The sequence below is a fragment of the Macaca thibetana genome, chromosome 18, assembly GCF_024542745.1.
Source record: "Macaca thibetana thibetana isolate TM-01 chromosome 18, ASM2454274v1, whole genome shotgun sequence".
Classification (NCBI taxonomy): domain Eukaryota; kingdom Metazoa; phylum Chordata; class Mammalia; order Primates; family Cercopithecidae; genus Macaca; species Macaca thibetana.
Window position 1 is genome coordinate 54,621,580 of NC_065595.1, and position 16,391 is coordinate 54,637,970.

A 16,391-nucleotide genomic window follows, 5' to 3' on the forward strand; every position below is an offset into this window, starting at 1 on the left:
GAACCAGAACTCTGATGAGGCTGGAGCAGGTGGGATCCAGAGTAGGCTGGCATTTGACGGGGAAGCGTCATCTCTTCCACACTGACGGGGAAGGAAAATGAGTATTGGTGTGTGTCTTCGCATGGATGCCCTAGGAGCAGAGCCTGGGACAGAGATTCTTCAAATGATTTTGGGAGATGATATGGTTAGGCTTTGTGTTCCCACCCAAATCTCGAATTGTAATCCCCATTGATTTGTTTTATGCGAGCGCCAGAGCAGGCGCCAGAGATGAGGCAAGTAGGCAAAGTAAGAAAACTTTATTAGCTAGCCAATGTGAAGGAGGAAAAGGCGAGGTTCACCGGTTTCCTGCGGTGGAGGCCGAGGAAGTCGCTCTGGTGTTCTTGGGCGAGGTTCCTAGCTCCGCATATGAAGAGGGGCCAAGGAAGTTCGCGCCGATGTCTTCCGGGAGCGGCCTTTTATGGATGGGGCTTGAGGTGGGCAGGACAGGGGCGGGGACAAGGGCGTCTCTATAGGCGTGGCTGGGTAAGTTTGGATTTCTTTGTTTTGACGTCACAATGCGCAGGCGTAGACAGTCGGTGTTTTTCCTGGGGCGGGAAAGTCGCTGATGAAGAACCCGGAACTGCGCCATCTTATCTGCCTTGTTCACCTTCCTCCATCTTGTCCTTTCTCCCTCACCCAAACACCCATAATCCCCACGTGTCAAGAGACAGACCAGGTGGAGGTGATTGGTTCATGGGAAGGTTTCCCCCATGCTGTTCTCATGATAGTGAGTTCTCATGAGATCTGATGGTTTTATAAGGGGCTCTTCCCCCTTCACTCAGCAGTTCTCCTTCTTGCCACCTTGTGAAGAAGGTGCCTTGCTTCCCCTCGGCCTTCCACCATGATTCTAAGTTTCCTGAGGCCTCCCCAGCCGTGCTGAACTGTGAGTCAAACCTCTTTCCTTTATACATTTCCCAGTCTCAGGGAGTCCTTTATAGCAGTAGGAAAACAGACTAACACAGGGGAAATGCTCTCAGGAGAAGGGGAATGAGAGAATTGGGATAGGGCAGGGGAAGGAATCTAAGCCAGAGTGTGACATTCACTGGAAACTAACTTCAGCCTGATTCTGGAGGGAGGTGGTGCATCACAAACTGCACCACTAGGTTATCCCCACCTTGAGGCAGGAGACTGGCCTTTCTCCCTGTGCTGGCCATACACTGGCCGAGGTCTGCCCACCAGGGGAACAGGGCATAGCCTTCCAGGCTAGATGGATTCTGTCTGACGGAGGGCAGTTCTGTAGAGAAGGGGGTAGCTGTGAATTTTAAACAGTCAGCACTCAGAACAACCGAGGGACAACAGCACCTGCCAGTGAAGGGGATTGGAGTGGCACCAACCGCATCCTCTGTAGTGTGGATACATATATTGTTATAAGTTTGGGAGAGTTGGAAATGGGAGAAGGAAATGAGACAGTTTCTGATGAGTGGTTTCTCCTTCTCAAAGAGTAATCCAAATTAACTGCTCAGGGTGGGGAAGGGTCCTGGTGAGGGCAGGGGGCTTGATTAGGATGGGCAAGTTTGGAGTAGATGATGGGAGAGGGGCCACTCTGAACAGTGCTCAGGGTCTAGTTACTGTTGGAGACCCTAGAGTGGGTAAGGACAGCAGTTTGCATTGTTATTCATTCTTCATTAGTCCTAGTGTAAGAGTGCAAAAGACAGGTAGTTTAGATTTTGCTGGGTAAGCATGGTGCAAGCAAAAAGGGTAAGACATCTGAGGGTGATGATGAGAGAGTTATTGAAGTCTCCTATGACCTTTTGAGAAGGCACACATGTACACAACAAACTGCAGAGCAAGACAGTGTGTCTCACTGCAGTGACAGAAGTACAAAGCAGTGGGGAAAATCAGAGGACAGTGAAGCATTTTATCAGAGTAAAGAAGGAGAATTTCTATGGCTTCACATAAAGGAGGCAGCATTTGAATTGGCTCTTGAAGGGACAATGGAAAAAAAATTCTCACTGGGGGAATATGGAAGGGAATGAAAAAAGTGCATGAAAGCATTCTGCTTAGGGACTTGTGGTTTAGAAATATGGTAAATCCTGTAACAAGACACCCACAGTAAGTGAAGTTAGAGGGATTGGTATTGACTGTTGTCCTCATTCAGCCTCCATTCTTAAACAGGGGCAGGCTGAGTTTCTTATACTGGGGGTAGAGGGGTGAGAATGGTTTGGGGTGGAGCCTGATCTGGGAAGGGGCAGGTAACCCCAATCTTTGGAAGTGGGAAGGAAAAGGGTATGTTGCCACATCCCAGTAGTCTTCTAGACTTAGAAGACTTCTAGATACTAAGTTTTCTAGATATTAAGTCTTCCAGACTTAGAAGACTTCTAGATACTAAGTTTTCCAGATATTAAGTCTTCTAGACTTAGAAGACTTCTAGATACTAAGTTTTTTAGATACTAAGTCTTCTAGACTTAGCGTCTGTTTCATGGCTATGAAACGGATACTGATTAACCAGGATATAACTGGAATTTTTCGTTGGTACTCTTTGACATCTCAGCCAGGCACAGAGCCCAGAATTGTGTCTATTGATATTTAAACCAGAATAGACACAACTACTAGCAGACAAACCAAACCACAGCTAAACTACATTTGGATCTGGCACCTGACCCACAACTACCAGTGGATAGCTGTGGAGGCTCCCCAACCTTTTGTTTACTTTACAATGACACATTTTACCCAAATATTTTGGTTTCTGCATATGTGGGATTTTGGCAGGGTTTTATTGTGTTTAGATGGTATGGAGGACAGAGGAAGTGAAAACAGTTGAAATGATTTTTTTAGTTGAAAAAGTATTGTAAAAGTAATACATATGCTTTATAAATAATCCAAATAATACAGAAGTGCATGAAAAAAAAAAACAGAAGTAACTATTACCTCCACACTACTAAAACAAGCCTTTCCCCCAAGAGATTATTATTGTGAATAGGTTGGTATGTAGCTTTTCACACATACATATGCACATATAGAATGTACATATAATATATGAAAATATACACACAAATTATATGTATGTACGGCAGGATGGAGTAGCTCATGCCTGTAATCCCAGCACTTTGGGAGGCTAAAGTAGGTGGATCTCTTGGGCCCAAGAGTTTGAGACCAGCCCAGGCAACATGGCAAAAACCATCTCTACGAAAAATGCACAAATTAGCTGGGTGTGGTGGTGCATGCCTCTAGTCCCAGTTACCCAGGAGGCTGAGGAGGGAGGATCACTTGAACCCTGGAGTTCGAGGCAGTAGTGAGCTGGGGTCATGCCCCTGTATTCCAGCCGGGGTGACAGGATGAGATCTTGTCTCAAAACAAACAAATTATATATACTATTACAGTTTTTAATCTGCTACTCTTCAGTCAATAATACATCTTGGGTTTTTATCATGATTGGATAAATAGTTTTGCCTTTTTTCAGAACTGCCTAATATTCAATGATATGGAAGGAAGTACCATTACTTATTTACCAAATTTCCCATTGATGAAGATTTAGGTAGATTCTGCTTTTTTTTATTATTGTAAATAATGCAACAATGAACATTGTATATATACTTCTTTTTACACTTAGCTAATTATTTCAGATTCTCTCAGAAGTAGAATTACTATATCAAGGGATATGATATTTTCACATATCAGCTAGCTAACTTTTACGTACATCACCAGATTGCTTTCAAAAAACTTGTATAAACTTATTTCTTAGCCAACAGTGTTAAAGTGTTTGTTTCTTTACCAGAATAGAACATTACTGATATTTTTATCTGATTGGCTAAAGTTATATCTTAAGAAGCCATTTTTAATATTTCTGGTGATAAAGAAGGAAGACTTGCATGGGGACAGTTGGTATTGCAAATGGAAAAGATTCTCTGGGTAATTGAGCTTAAAAGTGTGTCTTTAACTCTTTTGAGAGTTAACTCTTCTGAGAGCCTTTAACTTTTCTGAGAGCCTGTTGTGAGTTTCATTGGGTTAATGAAGATGGAATATAAGTCTGGGGGCTGCTGCCTCCACTCCTCATTTAGTTTGAAATGCTCCCAACATTCATGGAGTGGAATTAGCCTCTAAGGATGGAGGCAGTAACATGGTAGAACTCTTCTTAAGAATTTCCTTGTAGTTTGCAGAAATAACACTTTCAAAACCTTTCAGTATTTGGGGAATGCATCTCAGGGGATCTAATCTCTCCGTATTATAGAACCGTTATAAAGTTCTTTAAGTTTAAAAAGAAAAATGCCTTAGTTGTTTTGTTTTGTTTGACGGAACCTCGCTGTGTTACCCGGGCAGAAGTGCAGTGGTGTGATCTTGGCTCACCGCAGACTTCACCTCTTGGGTTCAAACGATTTCCTGCCTCAGCCTCTCTAGTAGCTGGAACTACAGATGCATGCCACCATGCCCGGCTAACTTTTTGTATTTTTAGTAGAGATGAGGTTTCATTGTGTTAACCAGGCTGGTCTCAAACTGCCTACCTCAAGTTGATCTGTCTACCTTGGCCTCCCAAAGTGCTGGAATTACAGGCGTGAGCCACTGTGCCTGGCTGCTGTAGATTTTTTAAGCAGTTACAACAAAATAAGTTAGTGTCAGCCATTACAATTGTTATATGCACAAGGGAAAATATACACTTAGATGAAAAGGAAATTGAAAACATCATCATTACAATGAATAGTTTGTTAAAAGTCTGTGTTTCTGTATTCAGGTCCATTTTGATCTCTGGACCATTTTTTCAGAGCTGTACTGATATGTAACTTTGAAACAAAATGTGGTTGATTGAATTCTCAGTTCTTTACCCTTGCTGGATCCTCATGACATGGATGGAGTATACGTCCATGCTCATGACTTTGGGCTTGTCCATAGTCCTTACTTTGGCTAACAGAATTGGGTGAAAATTATAGTTTTGAGCCTAGACCCATGAGGTAAGCATGCCTGGCTAGCCCACTAGTCCAAGGAGGATGAAAGACACATAGATCAAAATCACCTGTCTGATTCATAGAACCATGAAAACAAGTGCTTCTTGTGTGTTACTGGTTTTGGTGGTTGGTTGTTATGCAGCATTGTTTTTGGCAATAGCTAACTAATACTTTTTTTTTTTTTTGTAGTTTTTAGTGTTCCTACAAATTTTCCACTGATTTTTATTATTTTATTTTATTTTATTTTTTTTGAGACAGAGTCTCACTGTGTCGCCCAGGCTAGAGTGCAGTGGTACAATCTTGGCTCACTGCAACCTCCGCCTCCCAGGTTCAAGCAATTCTCCTGCCTCAGTTCCTTGAGTAGCTGGGATTACAGGCATGTGCGGTGGCCCGGCTAATTTTTGTATTTTAAGTTGAGATGGGGTTCCGCAATGTTGGCCAGGCTGGCCTTGAACTCCTGACCTCAAGTGATCTGCCCTCCTCAGCCTCCCAAAGCATTGGGATTACAGGTGTGAGCGACCGTGCCTGGCCACCACTAAGTTTCAAATTTGACATACCCACTTCTAATATGTTTTGTATTTAATGCTGTGGTTTTTATTTTGTGTAAAGATTTCTTGGTTTCATCAGAGCCCAGAAGAAAATTTACCCAACTTTGTTCTCTCATATACTGGTAAAAACGAGAAAGCAAGTTTGATTTTATTTTCCTCAAATCTCTATTTAAGTGTAAATAAACTTTGCCTGCCTTTTAAAATTCTGTGCCAGGGTGATGACAATGAGAAATGGATACTGAAGTTCATAAAATGTTTCCTCTTTGCATTCCGTTTTCAGAATTCTCCTTATGTCATGTAGGTCTGAAAGGTTAGAAATAACTGCACCTCCAGCGACTTCTTCTTGGGCTCTATTCTTCCTTGAATGGATTCTCTAAGCTTTTCCCACCCAAACTGGGTCATCATCCTTGCCTAATTTTAAAATCTCCCAGATCCAGTGCTCTATAAAAATCAATGAGATCCTTCCCACCAGATAATCCCAGCAGTCACACATTATATTCTCTGGTCTGATTCTGCATGAATTTGATTTTATATGCTCTATTGTAATAATTTATTAACTTGATAAAATCTGCTGACTCCTCATGGAAAATATTCTGTTTATATTTTATATTTCCTGCTGCTTTCTTTCCATAGCCTTTATTGTGGAGTATTTACATGAGAATAGGGCCTTTGTTTTTTAAAAGTTCATTTGTGCCTGCTGTTTCTTGTCTTCCCTGAAGTCACAGCCCTGTTTGTGACATACGTCGTGTTTTTCATATTGAATGCACTCAACGAACCCCAAATAGCTAATTTTCCCATCATGTGCGAGTTATCTAGGTTAGTTGAATTAGTCCTATTTTCCAGGCAGGGCAACCTAAAGAGATAGAGAAGGTGGTCATTTGAGGACATCTGAGTCCAAGTAAAGAGCCCTTGCATCTCTTGTACTAGATGAAGCCGTTCTCCTTGGTTACAGTTCATCTGCTGGGTTATGATCATGTATATTATGTTAAGCTTGCTTTTCCTCTGCAATATTGCTGAAGAAAAGGGAAAGATGCACAATGTATGATGAAACTTCACTAATAAATAGTTAATACTACTGTTTCTCAGGGGAGTGGTTTCTGAAAAACCTGTTGTGAAAGTGGAGACAGTGGCTTTACGTAATACCATGTGTGCGTGAACCAAGGGGTGAGTTCCGACTTTGAGCTCTCTTGTCTACTTGTTGTCTATACCTGGACCAGAACTTTGGGGTCAATTGGCAGATAACAAATTGAATCTTTAATAGAAAATCCAGTGTAGCCACATTAGCCATTAAACTAGCTTGATTTATGTGGATTCTATTGATGGTTATGTTCACAGATTTAAGGATTTGCTTACTGATTTGTGATCAACAGCAGTGATGATTAAAACAAAATGTAAAAAAATCTATGGAGCAGTTTTAACACTCAATTTGTTTTCACAGAGAAAGATAAAGTCATGCAGTTTTTTTTTTTTTTTTTTTTTTTTTTTTGGTGATACAGAGTCTTGCTCTGTTGCCCAGGCTGGAGTGCAGTGGCATAATCTCATGTCGCTGCAACCTCTGCCTCTCAGGTTCAGGCAATTCTCTTGCCTCAGCCTCCTGAGTAGCTGGAATTACAGGCACACACCACCATGCCTGTTTAAGTTTTGTATTTTTAGTAGGGATGGGGTTTCACCATTTTGGCAAGGCTAGTCTCAAACTCCTGGCCTCCCACCTCAGCCTCCCAGAGTGTTGGGATTGCAGGTGTGAGTGAGCTGCTGCATCCGGCGGAGTCATGCAGTTCTTCTAAATCAACAGTAAGAGTGTCCCATGCATTCCTGGCCTCTGGGACATCCTCAACTTTCTATCTTCTCCTCCCCATCCCCATAGATTACTATTAAAATCCTTCAAGGCTCTTCTCAATTGCAACCACCTCTATCTCTCAACCCATCTTTTTCTTTTGAATCCACATTGTATTTTGAATGAAGCTTTCTCATATAAGTGATCACAGCCTACTGTCTTAACCTCCTGCTAGATTATATACTTCTTGGGGGTAAGGAGAATAATTAATTCATCTTGATATTCTCTGAAGGCCTAGGCTTCCAGATGTATTCTTCTATTCTTTCTATTTGAATAATATCCAATTCAATGCTAAAGTAATGAAATGTGAAATTTAAAAATATATATATCTTTCCCCAGTTGGGTTAGACTTGGATAGAGAATCTAGTCTCAGGGTAAATCCATGAGGAAGACCGAATGTTAACAAAATTGGAATTGTTATGTTATTAGGAGCATATCCAAACCAAATCCAGGATGACAGTTTTGGTGAATTTCATAATTTTGTAGCATCCTTGTAATACAGATTCCAAAACCTTGTAGTTCCAAATTTCCAAAGGATCATGTTACCTTGGTAGGAAACCAGGGACTGTAAATGAAAGCTCTGCTCACCGTCATCTACTAAAAACAAACAAACAAAAAAAAGGGGACATAAATAGGGGGAAAGCATGTTTGTTCTCATATGTACTAAGAATTAATTCCACTGTTATTCACTAACCTTTAGGAATCTGGAAATAATATGCCTGTTGGCTATTTATGTTAGAACAGATGTAAAATTAATCGGTCTAGCTAACAGTACTAGGTCTGCCTGATGGGTGAAAGACTTTAAAATAGTTCTCTCAAAACAGGAGTCATAAAAAAGTCCTCCAAATCACATTAGTAGTAGGCCAAAATATTGTCAATGTGTCATGTTTATTCATGTTTCCCCTTCTTGTGAATCTTTTTTACCTTCCTCCAGGAAACAAAGGATTGTTTTCTCTGAATACCTCACCCTTCCTGGAAGGCAGTTTTCTTGCCCACTGTTACCAGCGCCTTTGCTCAGAACAATCGGTCTGATCTGAGCAGCCGGGTGTTAGGCTGCTCTTCCGGTTACTAGGATCCTCTGTACCTGGCAAGACTGGGCAGCAGGGGATAGCCCTGTCGGATTCCAGAGAAGGCAGGGTGCGCCCTGTTTGCCATGTTATCTGAAGCGATGTGCCCCCTAATTCTCTTTCTGGCTCGCCTGCCATTTTGCTGCTAACATAAAGATGGAAATGAATATTTTAGTAAATATTCCATTTCTACATTGATTCTGAATCTTCTTCCAAGATTGAGTCACACAGGAAAGTTATCAATTAAATTTTTAGATGAGAATGACATCTACAACCCTTAAAAGTGGATTAAGGTAAGCCAAGAGCTTTATACCTTAAAAAATGATGTAAACAGCGTTTGGCTTTGAAGGAGAGAACCTCCACTTGAGCCCTGGCTTCAACATTTCCTGACTAATCCCACCCAGTTGCTAGTAAATATAAATCTTGGACGTGTGAACAGTTCTGTTGTTTCGTGGCTATTATCCAGAACCTTCCTTGCTTAGTTAATGCCCACTTGCTCCCAAGCATTCTATTTTTCTGTCTTGTTCCTCTCTTAACTCCCAACATTGTTTAGAATATAGTTTCACACTCACTTCACAGCAATTCAGACTCACTTCCCCCTGAGCCTCTTTTAGCTCAGTTATCCAGCCCAGCACCAACCTCTGGTGACCCAAGAGCCTGTGAGATGAGAGTTACACATAACTTCTCAGAGCCTCAGTTTTCCTCATGTGGATAATGGAGCCAATCAGCTATCTTTTATTTTGTGAAATTAAAGCACCACGTTAGTTCAATTTTATTCATCAAACTTATTAACCACTGTACTGGGCACCGGGGGTCTACAGATTAATAAGTCACAGTTTTCTCTTTCTTTCTCTTTCTCTCTTTTCTTTCTTTTCTTTCTTTTCTTTCTTGTCTTTCTTGTCTTTCTTTTCTTTCTTTTCTTTCCCTTCCTTCCTTCCTTCCTTCCTTCCTTCCTTCCTTCCTTCCTTCCTTCCTTCCTTTCTTTCTTTCTTTCTTTCTTCTTTTCTTTTCTTTTCTTTTCTTTTCTTTTCTTTTCTTTTCTTTTCTTTTCTTTTCTTTTCTTTTCTTTTCTTTTCTTTTCTTTTCTTTTCTTTTCTTTCTTTCTTTCTTTCTTTCTTTCTTTCTTTCTTTCTTTCTTTCTTTCTTTCTTTCTTTCTTGTCTCACTGGGGGTCTACAGATGAATAGTCATAGTTTCCTTCCTCTCTCTTTCTTTCTGTCTTTCCTTCTTCCCTTCCCTCCCTCCCTCCCTCCCTCCTTCCCTCCTTCCCTCCTTCCCTCCTTCCCTCCTTCCCTCCTTCCCTCCTTCCTTCCTTCCTTCCTTCCTTCCTTCCTTCCTTCCTTCCTTCCTTCCTTCCTTCCTTCCTTCCTTCCTTCCTTCCTTCCTTCCTTCCTTCCTTTTCTTCCTTTCTTCCTTTCTTCCTTTCTTTCTTGACAGAGTCACACTCTGTTGCCTGGCCTGGAGTGCACTGGTACCATCTCTGCTCACTGCAACCTCCGCCTCCTGGGTTCAAGCAATTCTCTTGCCTCAGCCCCCTGAGTAGCTGGGATTACAGGCATGTGCCACCACACCCAGCTAATTTATTTGTATGTTAGTAGAGGCAGGGTTTCACCATGTTTGCGAGGCTGGTCTTGAACTCCTGAACTTAAGTGATCTACCCACCTCGGCCTCCCAAAGTGCTAGGATTACAGGAGTGAGCCACCACGCCTAGCCTAAGTCACAGTTTTCTGCAGAGACAAACAAAAGTCAAGGCTTGTGGAAGAATATATGGGAAGTTATGGGAGTAAGGGGGTGCTCAGTGAAGTGTGAGTTTATCAGCTGGGGTAGTAGAGAAGATGTGTATATGAAGTCTTTCAAAAGTCACACTCAAGCTGAGTTTCAAAGCACCTTTAGGAGTTTGACAGGTGAGGAGACAGGGTAAGACCATTCTAAGTAAAAGGAACAGAGAGGCATTAAGAAGCAGTGGCCACACAAAAGAGAACTGACCTTTGTCATTGTAGGCAAATGGCTTAATCTTTATGCACTTCAGTTGCCAAAACTGTAAAAAAAAAAAAAAAAAAAAAGGGAGGACAGTGTTGGGGAAGAGAGGGCATTATTTGTGATCATGGTTTTAGTTAATAGGTGTTCATTATTTTTATTATTGTTTCCACCCTCTTTTTGGTTATACTATATGCTAATTTTGCTTTGGGGAAACCATGTCTCATCTGTGGGTGAACCTCGGAGTTCACTCTCAGCTTCGAGGGGAGGTGTGTGTCTTGGACACTGGGCAATCGGTACCTTGCATCTATTGGTTCAGGAATGGAAACATGAGGAGGGCCAGCCAGACTCAATTGTTAGATTTTTGTTTGAATTCACATTTTTTTGAGTTCTTCTTTTTCTTCTGGATAATCTTGAACCTAAAATTACATAGGGCATAGGAAGTTTGGAACCAATATAAAGAAACCAGAGCTCAGAAGTGGGAAAAGGAGAACCAGACCCCAAGATTCTTGCTCTTTCCACAGTGAAGCCAAGCCTGACACCACTTTTACCCCTGGACTCTTCTGTTGTAGGTCTCCTTTATGCATAAACCGGTTTCTGTCCCTTGACATAAAAACAAAACTGAGATAAGTTGTTTCGAGGACTAAATGAGATAATATGTTAAAAGTTCCTGGTACCACATTTGACCTATAAGAGGTCTCAAGAAATGCCAGCTCCTGCATGAACAAAGGCCTAGAGAGCTGAGAGCATGCCGTGCATTTGGGGAATTGCTGGTAAGTTGCTGTGGTGGGGACAGATTGTGCTCCTGAGGAAGTGGCAGGACATGAGCTGGGCCCATGAGCAGTCACAAAGACTACAGATTATACCTTGGTAAACAGTTTGAACTTTGTCCTTAGAAAGTTTCAAGAGTGGTGAAGACCACAATGAAGAAAGACAGGATACTAGGAGGACAGCTGTCCTGGGCACCCAACCCTGTTCAAGGGGTGAGGAAAAACACATGGCATTTCAGCTGAGGCCTGAAGGTTGAGCATAAAGTTCAGAACATCATTCATTCTGACATCATTGTGGAGAATGAATTAAAGTGAGGTAAGTATGACCCATTTGGATGTCACTTCCATGACAACAAGAAATTTTGGGGTCTGTTTTGTTCATTGTCATGGCCTCAGGTTTTTAAATAGTGCTTAACACAAAGTAGGTGCTTAAATATTTGAATGAACACTATAGTACGAATGGTAGTAGGAAAACCTTTTTTTGAGATGGAGTCTCACTCTGTCGCCCAGATTGGAGTGCAATGGTGCGATCTCGGCTCACCGCAACCTCCCCGTCCCGGGTTCAAGCAATTCTCCGGCCGCAGCCTCCTGAGTAGCTGGGACTACAGGCACACGCCACTACACCTGGCTGATTTTTGTATTTTTAGTAGAGACGGGCTTTCACCATGTTGGCCAGACTGGTCTTGAACTCCTGACCTCAGGTGATCTGCCTGTCTTGGCCTCCCAAAGTGTTGCAATTACAGGGCTGAGCCTCTGTGTCTGGCCTGGAAAACATTTTAGAAGGTTAGAAATTCCAGCAAATAATTCAGGCAAAAAATATTAAGAGCTTCAACTGAGGTGGGGGGTGGGGCAGGAAGAAGGGGGTTGGTATAGATTTAATATGTATTGATAGGGTAGATTTAATATATCATAGTGACTGGGATAATAATAAAAATAGCTTGCATTTGCTGAGAATGGAAACTATTCTCTGTGTTCTGAGCTCTGTTAGATTAAGGATAAAAAGCTGTACCTCATTATCTCACGTGTTCCAGAGAGCAGCAACTTATTTTATTCACTGTTAAATCCTACTGCCTAGCATAGCACTTGATGGGTACCTTTTTGTAAAATGATTAAATGAGGTCTTATGACAAATTTAAAGCCAGATAGTGTTATTAGGTAATAAATATCTCCACTTTACGTGTGAGAAAGTTAAGGCTCAGACAGTGTAAGTGATTTGCCCAAGATCTCACAGAGTTTAGGTTTAAGCCTGGCTTTGCTCTGCCCCCATAAAGCCTATGCTTTTGCCCCTGGTTTGCTGACTACTCTCACATGAAGGTAGTTTGAGGGTGAGAGGAAGATCCAAGGTTTTCAACTGGTCAAGCAGGCAGATGGCGATGCCCTTCCATGAGAGCACATGGAGACGAGCAGGATGGTTCTGGGTAGATGGCCCTGGGGTGGGGGCTGTGGGACAGCAAGGGGAGGTGACACATGAGCAGGTAAAAATACAAGTGTGAAACTGAGAGGCAAGAGCTGATCTGGAGGCAGACATTTGGGAGTCATTGATTATAGGCGATAGGTCGAGCCCTGAATACTCTAGCATTTAATGGATATGCACAGCCGACTGAAGATTAACCAGAAATCAGGGAGACGGCATTTAGAAGCCAGGAGGGCAAGATGTATGCAATGAAGTGAGCTGCCAACCCAGCAAATGTGGTATGTTGGCTACAAAAAAGGAAAAGGAAGGAATGAAGGTAGGAAGGGAGGGAGGAAGGAAAGAAGGAAGGAAAGAAATTAGGAAGAAAAAAGAGAGAAAGAGAATTGTCCATTTGGATTTAGTGATTGAGCAAGAATTGCAGTGGTGGTGTGTGGCCTGGTGGAGAGAGAGTCAGTGCATACTGAAGGACTTGAAGAGGGAGGCTGTTGAGGAAGTAAAGCCATTGAATAGTCATATAAAAGCTTGGCTAATTACTTCCAGTCAAGAGCAGAATTCAGGAAATCCATTTTCTCCCACCTCAAACTTTTCTATAGAGATGAAAGCAGGCTAAAAGAAATACCAAATAGAGGCTGAGTCCTAATGAGACAAGGTCTAGGGGAAAAGCGAATATTGAAGTGTGGGCTCTACACTGAAGGTGTGGTCGTAAGAGTGTGTTTTTGTACATATGTTGTTTACGGGTTTGCATTCATTTGATTATTCAACAAATACTTATTGAGTGTGTCTCCTGTGCTAGGCACTATTCCAGGAACTAGGGAACGTCAGAGTGATCTTTAAAACTGCAGAGTGAACTTTAAAACTTTAGACTCAACTTTATTTTATTTTTGATTTTTGTGGAGTGAACTTTAAAAAAGACAAAAATCTGTTTCCTCAAGGAGATGTCTAGTAAGGCATGCGTGTTTGTGCATGTGTGTGCACATGTGTGTGCGTGTGTGGATGTGTGTGTGCAGTGGCCTGGGGAAGAATAAAGCAGAAAAGGAGGATTGGGATTCAGGCTAGAGGGGTTGCAATTTTAAGCAGGCGGCCAGGAAGGGCTCCCATCATGACATCTGCTTCAAGAGTATTTTAGGCAGAAAGAACATAATCATATGAACAGCTCAGAATTTTTTTTTTTTTTGAGACGGAGTCTCGCTTTGTCACCCAGGCTGGAGTGCAGTGGCATGATCTCAGCTCACTGTGACCTCCGCCTCCTGGGTTCAAGCGATTCTCCTGCCTCAGCCTCCTGAGTAGCTGGGATTACACATGCCTGCCACCACACCCGGCTAATTTTTGTATTTTTAGTAGAGACAGGGTTTCATCATGTCGGCCAGATGGTCTCAATCTCTTGACCTTGTGATCCGCCTGCCTCGGCCTCCCAAAGGATTATAGGCGTGAGCCAATGTGCCCAGCCAGCTCAGAATTTTTTTAAACATTAGGTAGTAGTGGCCAGGCACAGTGGCTCATGGCTATAATCCCAACACTTTGGGATCCTGAGGTGGGAGGATCACTTGAGCCAAAGAGGCCGAGGCTGCAGTGAGCTATGATCCTTCACTGCACTCTAGAGTAAGTCTCCATCTCTTAAAGACAAAAAAAAAAGGCAATAGAGCAATTTTCTTTCCCCTTGGGTCACTCTGCAGAATCAATGCAGGTAGTTAAGTGTGAAGTATTCTGAAAAGAAATAATTCTACTGAAGGGAACTTGGCACTGGGGCCCCTTAGTCATTGCTTCCTCTAGTCAAATGTATCGGCCCTGTGAGGTTCTGGGTCTAAAACTGACCAAAAGAGAGAGTCCTTGTCACCCCAGAGAGATGCTAGAATAGCAACTGTAAAGACTGATGAAATTTAAAATATAAATTTGCCTTTCGATGTTTATGTATAAATTTACAATGATGTTTTACTAAGTATAAATGAGTTCATTTTGCCTTTGCTCAGAACCAGTTTATGAGAGAAATGTTACATATCATCCTTTTGTATTTGCCAAATCTGGACTTAATTCCATTTTTCAAGAAATTGTGTTTGCAGAAATAAGGCCACATGGAAATGAACAAATAATACAAAATTGAATATAACAAATCCCTGAAGTCTTAGAGAATTAAAACCCTGCCAGAATTATTTATAAAATGTGCACCAGTATCCAGAAATATTTACAATTTGCTCCATGGCTTGTAAAATCTGGTGCAATCCAAACAATACTTGGTAGTTCCATGAGACCCAAAACATGTTTCTGAAATCCTGTGCCCAACTCCACTGCAAAGCAAAGAGCCCCATATGGTGGAAGCATAATCCCAACATGCAAAGTTCTTCATAACTAGAGACTTTCAGGGCCATTCAGAAGACAAGTAGATTTCTGCATGTACCTCTGGGCTGCTGTCTAGTTAGTCTAGATGAACATCCAATGTCCTATGACTCAGTGAAGGTGTTATAAGATAGGGAGTCAGGAATTCTCAATTTGGGGTTGGTGGGAGTAAAGGGGATGTGATTGCACAGAAATCAGAATGTGGGAAAAGTGAGAATCGTAAGGCCCTTTGAAATGCAAAGGGGCATTTCAACACTAAACCATCAAGTGGTTGATTCATGTTTGAGTGATGCAGACTCAGATCAAGCTTTAAAAGTTCCCCAGGATATGGCGATGCTGCAGGGAACACTGCACAGGGATTCTGGTGTTCCTCTTCATTTCGTTGAACTATACATCCCTTGTTCTGCTACCCATTCAGATGGTGGCAACACAGTGCCATCCATCTGTACCTCTTTGAAACAAGAATCTCACATTCAAGCGTCCCTTTTAAATGGTGGATACAAGAGCCAACTCTTGCTGCTATCATAAGGTCTCACAAGGCTGTTAATCATCAAGTACTGAAGCTACTGTTCAGTGTTGGATGAATACCAATTAGAGAGATGGGGCGACCTGAGGAATGGAGAGGAGAGAGCGGTGGGGGACTGGCTTTGTTGTTTTGGGGAGGGGTTGCCAAAAAATATTACCTGGGGTGCCAGTGCTCTTCTCGCCAACCCTGAGGGGTGAATAATGAGCACAGCAGCCTAATTTACAAAGTATAAAGTAGGGAATGTCTCAGAGCATCCTATTATTATAAGTGAGGTTTGTTTTTCTAGATCGTAATGGCTGACTTGAACTTGTTTCTAGTTTTAGAATCAGTCAGCGTTTGTCTAAACTTCATAATTCTGTTTGCATATTCTCTCTTGGTGATCCTCCTTTGTAAAAGTGGTTGTATGAAGCTCCAGGCAAGCTTACAAAAAGGCTCAGAAACCGAAAACTTACCATATGGAAAAGAAAAAATTTACCAGGGAGCACTGAGGAGAATAGAACGAAGAGTCCCTCCAAATTAAAGAACGTCTCAGTTGGACAAACAGTCCACATTATATCTGGAGCAGATATAGCTTAACCTGATAGGACTTTCGCCCAAATGAGATTTGACTTGCTCGTGTGCATGTTTCTGCCCAGTCAATGACACACAAATCCAGCATCCAGCGCAGAGACGTGCTCTCTCGAGTGCTCTCTCCTTTGTCTCTCGCAAATCGCTGTCGGATATCAGCCAAGTGTCTCAGCATCTTTGGATGTGTCTTGAGGGCAGTGATTCTCAATATGAGGATAAGGTTTTATGACTGGCTACTATATCAGAAGCGAACTTGTTGAGAGCCAACTACAGACTTGGGAATAGGGAAGGGAAAACATATTTTCCCCCACTTTAGTTTAGCGCTGTCTGCCACTGCCCCCGAGTGCTGAGAACACAGCATGGAGCTGCTCAGAAAACCTGATTAGGTCCCACAGTGCTAAGCACATAGAGTTTCAAGAGGCTGGGAAATTGTTCATACCAT